The sequence below is a fragment of the Herpailurus yagouaroundi genome, unplaced genomic scaffold (genome assembly GCF_014898765.1).
Source record: "Herpailurus yagouaroundi ecotype Mexico unplaced genomic scaffold, PumYag 141, whole genome shotgun sequence".
Classification (NCBI taxonomy): domain Eukaryota; kingdom Metazoa; phylum Chordata; class Mammalia; order Carnivora; family Felidae; genus Herpailurus; species Herpailurus yagouaroundi.
The window spans coordinates 55,584,386-55,593,807 of record NW_024412396.1 but is presented as its reverse complement, the minus strand read 5'-3'; positions in this window follow the sequence as shown (position 1 = coordinate 55,593,807).

Here is a 9,422-nt window from a genome sequence, read left to right as displayed (position 1 = left end):
CACTGCCACTCAGTTCATGATACCACATCTTGTGAGTTCAAGCCCCGCTTCGGGCTCTATGCTGTCAGCTCGGAGCCTGGAGCCTGCTTCTGATTCTGTGTCTCCTTCCCTCTCTGCCCCTCCCCTGCTCACTATCTCTCTCTCTCTCTCTCTCTCTCTCAAAATTAAATAAAGATTAAAAAAACTTAAAAAAAGAAAAAAGAAAGAAAAGTGGCAGAAAACATTTGCCAAACATATATCAGCTTAAGAACTAAAGTATCCAAAATATACAAAGAATTCTTAAAACTCAACAACAGGAAAAGTAGCAACTCAATTTAAAAATAGGCAAAAGATCTGAACAGACACCTCACCAAAGAAGATATACAAAAGGTGAGTAAGCATATGACAATATCCTCAACATCATAAGTTATTAGGGAATTGCAAATTAAAACAATGAAATACCACTACACACTTATTAGAATGCTGAAATTCAAGGCAGTGACACCCTCAAATGTTGAGGACGATCTGGAACAATAGGAAGTCTCATTAACTGCAAAATAGTACCGTCACTTTGAAGATAGCTTGGCAGTTTCTTGAAAAGTTAAGCATAGTGTTACCATAACATCCAGTAGTCAGACTCTTTTGTATTTACCTATACTAAGTGAAAACGTATGTCCACACAAAATCCTGCACGTGGATTTCATAGAAGCGTTATTCAAATTTGCCAAAACTTGAAATTACCAAAAACGTCCTTCAGTTGGTGAATGGATAAACAGACTGAATATAGTTGAGCCTTGAATAACACAGGTTTGAACTGTACAAGTCCACTTATATGGAGATTTTTTTAAAAAAATAAATACACTACAGTACTATGACTGTATTGTCTCTTCCTTATGATTTTCATAATAACATTTTCTTTTCTCTATATTACTATATCACATTATAATACATGTAACATATAAAATTTGTGTTGACTGTTTACATTGTTGGTGAGGCTTCTGGTCAACAGTATGCTATTAGTAGTCAAGTTTTTGGGAGGTCAAAAATTACATATGGATTTTTGACTGTTGGGAAGTTTGGCTTTCCAACCCCCATATTGTTCAAGGATCAACTGTCCATTCATACAATGGGACATCATTCTGCAACAAAATGAAATGAGTTATCAAGCCATGAAAAGATATGAAGGAACAGCAAGCGCATATTACTAAGTGAAAAAAGCCAATCTGAAAAGGCTATATTCTGCATGAATCCAACCACATAATATTTGGGGAAAGACAATAAAAAGATCAGTGGTTGCCAGAATTTCTGGAAGTGAGACAGGGAGGGATGAGTAGGTGAAGCATAGGGAATTTTACAACAGTGAAGTTATTCTGTATGACACCATAATGATGTTAAACATGGTGTTATACATTTTCATAACTCATAGAATGTACAACGCCAAGAGTGAACATTAATGTAAACTATGTGCTTCAGTTAATACAAATTTTAAAAAGAGAGCAAGAAAGAATGAAGGGAGATAATAAGAAGGAAAAAAAGGAAAGCTGGAACAAAGCCAAGAAGGCAAAGGCTAGAGGCATCATTGCTGACCACATACATTTCTGGGCATTAGCTCAGGGGCTGTCATTACCTTTGCTCAATTAACTGTTATTATGTAATACTTCTTTTCATATTTTCCCTTTCCTGTTCATAAATCTTTATACCAAGTCATCTGCAAATTAATCTTAACCCACCTCTGAATCAATCCTTGTGTCAACAAATCAGATGATGAGACAGATTATTCTTTATTATAAAGACTTAATGATGTCCCACTTAATTAACCTATATTTTCCATAAATAATGATTTATCTATTGGCATCCTTAAAAAAAGTAATGTACAGACAGACTCAAGAGGCATATATATACATACAACACACACACACACACACACACACACACACACACACACACACACACATGCATACACCTGACAAATATAAGCCTCTTTTTACTACCAAACCCTGACTAAACCTGACAACAAAGTCACTAGAGAACTCTACCCAAGGAACATGAAAAGTATGAAACTCCTAAAATTTCAAAATATAGAAATTAAAAAGAGACAGATGACAAGTCAATAATCATGACATGATTATCATAAACATGCTGAAAAATAAATGGAAAATCTCAGTAGGGAAAGACATTCTTTGGAATTTACAAGTAAGCAACTAGCCCTTGGACTTAATTCTCAGTTTAAAGGGCCTCCAAATAAGTGAATAAACAATAAATGGCTCAGGGAGAATTAAGGGAGAGGCACGATTTTACATAACCCATCCAGAGAATGGGGGGGGGGGGTGAGGAGGGAGTTAAGGATGAAAGTGAAAGGATTAATATTCAGCCTTATTTTTATTGCAAACATCGACAGGATGATAATGAATTCTGGGCCTGTCTCCTGAGATGCAGGTTACCTCCATTCAGGCGAAGGAGGCATGAATAATTAATAATCCACTTCAAAGTTCACAACCCCCATCTCCTCCCCAAGGTAGTCATCAAGAGAGGCAACAGCCAGCTAATGGGAGGATTGCTTAGTACATCTCATGCAAATTGAAGCTTCTGTGCCTCAAGGTTTGCTCTCCTATGCCAGCTCAGGAAGCAGCTGGTTCCCTGAACTCCAGGAGAGAACATTTAGCCCCTTTCAACCACAACTCAAACACCCAGTCTTACCTTCCTGAAAGGTTCAGAACATCGTAGGGGTCTGGCCATCAATCAGTGATTGTGTTTTTCCTCAGCTTCACTGTAGCTGGAATGTTATTTTTGTTGAAGAACCAAATCTGTTACCCTGACTACAGATCTCAATATACACCCAACATACCCAGTTTGTCTGTTCAACTAAATCCAAGCAAGATAGTCATTGTTTTTTAGGGGGAAACATCTTAAAAGCCAGCTTTCTTCTTTAATAACTAAACGAATATCAGGCTAAGTGCATTTGGTCATTTTTGATGTATCTTCGAAGTTCTTCTACCAAACCCAGTATCATAGTTTCAGACTTGGGTGTTCATAGAAGTTGTCTTAGAAAATGCATTAAAATGGAAGCTCAGTCAGAGAAATACAGATATCACATGTTTTCACTCATATGTAGAACTTGAGAAACTTTACAGAAGACCATGGGGGAAGGGAAGGAGGGAAAAATAGTTACAGTGAGGGAGGGAGGCAAACCATAAGAGACTCTTAAATACAGAAAACAAATTGAGGGTTGATGGGGGGTGGGGGAAAGGGGAAAATGGATGGTTGGCATTGAGGAGGACACTTGTTGGAATGAGCACTGGGTGTTGTATGTAAGCAATGAATCATGGGAATGTACCTCCAAAACTAAGAGCACACTGTATACTCAGTATGTTAGCCAACTTGACAATAAATTATATTAAAAATAAATAAATAAATAAATAAATAAATAAATAAATAAATAAATAACATTAAAAAAATGGATGCTTCTAGACCCCACCCCTGGAAGTTCTGATTAAGTAAGTCTTAGGTGGAGCTGAAGAATCTGTATTATTACTAAAAGAACTTAAGTTATAGTGATACAGAAATTGTCAAACTAGACCTTAAGAAACAGCAAGGAACACACAATTGGCACTTACACAAATAGTATCCATGGACTAAATTTTTTCAGTTTTGATTCTTTTTTTATCAAAGCTCAACTGTGAATGTCATCTGTAATAGATCTGAAGCACTGAATTGAAACCCATGCACAGCATAAATGAATTTGGCTTGTGGAAGCAAGCCAATAAGCTAATATGTTGCACATCTCAAGATGGCTTTGTTTTGTCTGCTTATTATTTTTGAAGTGATCCTCACAAAATGGCTTCCCCTTCCCTCCCCCCCAAAAAAGGATAAATATCTTCCCTGGAAAATGGTCATTAAATGAATGAGAAATTAACATTGTTTGAAAATGTAGAGACGCATAACAGCATGATGGAAAAACAATCCAGAGCAATCACAATGAACTCATGGAAGCACCTCTATATGATTCTTAGTATTGGTCAGTGATAAATAAGAAAATAAGGAAATCTGCACGCATGCGCGCGCACACACACACACACACACACACACACACGCATTCATATGCGTTCATATTCAGTCACAAAACACACACACACACACACAACAGCCTAAGCTCCTCATCTACAAAATAAAATTATTGGACTAACTTCTCTGTGGCACAAATATCTATGACTTCATTTGCCAAAAACTTGGCTGAACTTTACTGCAGTGTCTGTGATAATGTTATTCATTTTACCTTAATACTAAAGCACCAACTTTTTTTTTAATCTCTGAGTTTTTTCTCTTTAATTGTTTTCTTTTCTGTTTGTGTTTCTAAGCTGCCCATCCGTATTTAGAGAGGACTCATCCATGGTATATGTGAGTACATGTCTTATACACCTATATTAGTTAGCTTTCTAAAAGTAAGCAGTTGGAACACTCAGAGAGGGTATCTTGTATGAGTTGAATAAACACAGTATTTTAAAGTTTATTTTTATTTTATTTTGAAGAGTGATTCTAGAAGGGAAAAAGTTAGAAAAATTTCCAGCACAATTTCCCTTATATCTTCTGTAGAAATCAATGGCAGCCCAACATGAGGTTTTTGCGAATTCCCACTGGCTTAGCAATTCTCTTAGACACCTCTGAATTCACTGTCCTATTGAAGTTTAGACTTACTGCTCATTTTGCCTTAGGAAGGTCATTTTATCTCATTGCAGATCACTTCGGGCTTCGGACTTGGCTGCTTTCCCTTGATTTCTACAAAGCAGTCCTTGCATGAAGCCTGTGTGAGCAGAGCAGACTTCACTAAATGGTTAGGGAAGGAGGGAGGTTTTGATCACAAGAATGCAACAAATGTTGAATTCCATGTTCTCCAAAGACTTTCACTCCTTCCCACCCATTTAGGATCCAGTTTCTCGTCATGGTTTTGGGACCCTTTTCCCATCGATCATCAAATCCTAAATAAAGATCCATCTTAAAAAGTAGTTGAAGGAACCTTAGAAACCACGTAGTCCTCAAGCCTCTGCTTCTTACCAAACCCCACGCATCTCCCTTGCTCTGTTTCTTTCCCCTTGTCACACTGTCCTATAACTTCTTTAGTTACCATCTCACTGATGCTCAAGGCTTCAGAGGCTTTTTTGAGGATGGAGTCATTATCACATCTGGATCACCAGTGTCTGCCATCATATTTTAATAAAGTAGGCACTCAGTTAATGCCTTTTGAATAAATGTGTGACCTTCCAGGATATGACATACTCTGCTCATCCACGGGTGTGCACACCCCCACCCCCACTCCCTTTCATCATGTACAAGTTTATAAAAACTGAGGCTCTGAGGAGAGACATAACATACCTCAAAACTCCAGAACAAAATCCAGGTATCCTACCTCCTCAGATTAATATTCTCCATAATGCTCTGCTACTCCAGCTGTTTACATGTAAATGTGTTCAATGAATTTCCTTATCCTAGCTCTGCTATAAAACATCTTTACAGCTTTTTCTCAACAAATTAGATTTAAGAGGAACAAGTTATAGAAAGAAATTTTCTGCTGATGGAAACATTTTCTACATCAACATCCTAGCATTTTCAACATGTGTAAATTCACTGTATTTACAATCTTAATTAATATTGAGAACTCCAACTAGGATCAATCCTTGGAATTGGTGCTAAACCAGAAGAGGAAAGAAATTAACATGTGGTAATGGCTATTTTGGCCTCAAAGGACAGTTTATCTCTAATGTTCAACCTAACACTCTGGGCCCAAAGTTTTTCTCTGCTTAAGGCAGAAAAAAAAAAGTGCTTGTAGATGATATGCTTTATTTTCCTAATGAAAATCTATGAAGGAAATTTTTTAACATTTCAAAATATCTCATTGCCAATCTGTTAACTTTTTGTAGGAGTTTTCTCTTCTTTCATCAGAGAATGCTGCTTATGATTTCATTATCACTGATAATCCTTCTGTGACTCATTAATTAGTTTCACATCCAAAATGAACTGAATATTTTTACTCAACTCTTTATGCCATTTAAAACCTGACAAAATGAAAACACAGTATCACCTTCTGGAAGTCTCTGTGCCTCCAGGCTGACTGCATTCCCAGGTACTCGTGGGTGTTACCAATTGTAGAAAAAGAAATTTGCCCTCTGTACAACATCCTGCAGACCCTTCCTGCCCATACCACATTCTGAAAATGCTTCTTCTACCCATAGCTTTCCATTATCTACTCTTTTTGTATGACTTTTATGGACAACATAAAAGTAATGTTTTTTTGTTTGTTTTGTTTTTTTAAATTTATTGATTTATTTTGAGAGATAGAGAGTGTGTGACAGGAGAGGGGCAGAGAGAGGGAGAGAGAGAATCCCAAGCAGGCTCCACACTGCCAGTGCAGAGCCTGATGTGGGACTTGAACCCATGAACCATGAGATCATGACCTGAGCCAAAACCAAGAGTCAGATGCTTAACTAACTGAGCCACCCAGGTGCCCCAAAAGTAATGTTTTTATGATAAAGTCACTTCAGGAATGCATTTTTCATATAGCCAATTGATTTATTTGTATAAGTCCTCCACTGGTTTATGTTTGACAGTGTAAAAACAGCTCTTTTGGTCACAGCTGTTAACGTTTTCTCCTTTTATCTCATCCTATATATAAAGAAATGATCCAAATATATTTGGCTTGTTCCCAAACTTACTAATCAGAATCTACTAGACAGGAGGCAGGTAATCTACATGTTTTAAATCACCTGCAATAATTGTAATGATTAGCTAGGTTTGGAAACACTCCACCAAGTCCAAGAATGGATCCATGTAACCACTGAAATTAATTGTGAAATACTTCTGTGCCTGTGTTAATGTATTTTTTTTGGAGAGAGGATACTTTTCCCTTTTCAAATTCTAAAAGTCCTCTTTAAGAATAGGACAGACACAAAAATGAGAATAATTCATATACTGAAAGATTTAGAGTATTTTAGGACCTCAAGTCCCGTGACATGAGAACAAAATAGAATCACCTTTCCTAAATTCTGTTCTTTGTTTATGAAGAAGAATTATAGTTCCAGAGCTCATGGGTCTAAAAAACCATAATAGGATGGTTCTGATTTTACACCAAAAAATTATTTCTAGATACTCCTGTTAGCTTGTACACCTTCCTTTATTGACCCACCCAACAAACTCTAGTATTATTTATTCCTTCTATATCATTATCTGCTATAGAACATATAATCCCTTCCATAGTCACCTTTCTTTCATCATTTACCCTAGATTACTGTGTACAGCTAGATAAGTTGGCCATGTTCAAGGACATGGGGCAAGAAGTTATGTGGCTCCATGCATCAACCTAGTGCTGCATCTACCCAGAAGAGGTTGCCTTTTTTCAAATTCACATAAAAGTGGTGCATGGGCTAGCAGCTGCCCTGCCTTTTCACACTGTTTTTTCTTCTTACTAGAAAGAATAACATACACAGATCCAAAAATAGGAAGTCATAAATAACTTGTCCCCTTTCATCTCATAACCTTGATCCTTCTTAGGTCTTCTAAAGAGTAGAAATGTTGTGGGGCACTTGGGGGGCTCAGTTGATTAAGCGTCTGACTTCGGCTCAGGTCATGATCTCACAGTTTGTGATTTTGAGCCCCGCATTGGGCTCTATGATGACAGCTCAGAGCCTGGAACCTGCTTCTGATTCTGTGTCTCCCTATCTCTCTACTTCTCCCCTGTTCATGCTCTGTCTCTCTCTCAAAAATAAACAAACATACAAAAAATTTTTTAAAAAGAGTAAATGTTGTAAATCTATTTCTGTATCTATGCATTAACCACAATAAAGACAAATCAGAGGTGAGATAGTAACAACAATCTTCCTACTTAATAGTCAGCAGATTCTACGGTATGTTGTGACTTTTGATAAGGATTTTTAAATTTTTTATTTGATTCCATTTCCTCATATGTGAAATTAGAGATTTCACTCATTGGGTAGTTGGAAGTTGGGAGACTCTCAAGAGATAATATACAGGGAATATTTTGTAAAATCATACAATGATGCAAATATAAAATGGCATTAATATCATAAAAATGATTACTATTAAAGTTTACTGTTGACAAAGAGACAAGTGCTTAAGACTATGAGAATAAATCATGTCTCTGACTTCAAAGACATTACAAATCAGTGAAGGACCTAAGACAATTCTGTACAAATAATTTACCATAGATTAGAGTGGAATATTAAGTTCCAATTGGGTCGAGTGAACAGTAGAAGCAAAAATAGAATCATTTAATTGGCATAGTCCAAGAAAGCTCATGGAAGGTAGAAGGTAAGCTATACTTTAAAAGATGGTTACAAGTTGAGTAGAAGGGAAAGCCTGACAAATGCTACTTTTTTTATTGTTTATTTATTTTGAGAGAGAGAGCATGTGTGCGTGTGTGTGTGAGAGCTGGGGTGGGGCAGAGAGGCAGAAAGTGAATCTCAAGCAGGCTCTGTGCTGTCAGTGCAGAGCCCGATATGGGACTCCATCCCACAACCCTGGGATCATGACCTGAGCTGAAATCAAGAGTAGGACATTCAACCGAGTCCCCCAAAATGTAGCTTTTAATTAATACTCCTTTTTTAAGTTCTTCTTCTAAGGAGTGTTGCAAATTTTAAGAAACTTCTAATCCTCCCAGGCAAAGCCATTAGAAGTATAGCATAATGAAAGAATTAATAATAGGCAGACAAGGATTCATAAGAGAAAGGCCATTGGGGGAAATGAGAGGTCACATTAGCTTAGAATTTCATTTTTTGTGTAAGAGTGCCCGTTGCCTTGTCATTTCCACCTTGCTCATGGTAAAGGGTTCATTTAAAAGTTTGGCCTAAATATAATCAGATGGTAAAAGAGATATTTTCTAAGTGCATACATGCCTTTGGGCATGGAATACAGAGATCTGTCTCCCAATTTTAAGTCCTCTTTGAAAGGGGCTTTCCTCAGGGAAATACTCTGTGGAGGGATTCTTTTTCTCGTGCAGTTTGCGATTTATGCCTCAGGTCAATTTATGCTCATGTTTATGAAGTTTAACTTGAATACTGGCTTGTTAAACTCAGGCTTTCTACCATCAGAACAAATTCATGTAATTTAGGCCAAAAATAAAACAAAACATCTTTCCATTCATGTAGGCACAGAGAATACTGAAGAATTTGAAAATTTCCTATTAACCCCCCAAAACTCACATAACACAAGTCAGACTGCAACATTTCTCTTTGCCAATATTTTTAGGGGCATATAATATAATTTATGGCAGGTGAATTTTTGGTTAAACCAATGACTACCCTTCAAAGGAAAGCAGGAAGGGAACACAAGAACACAGTCTTTTCACTGTAGCCCTCTTGTTCTTTCTGAAAGTTCTCCTGTAATTGGTCACCTGATGGCTCATAACAACTTCTGAAAGAATAAATATAAAAAATATG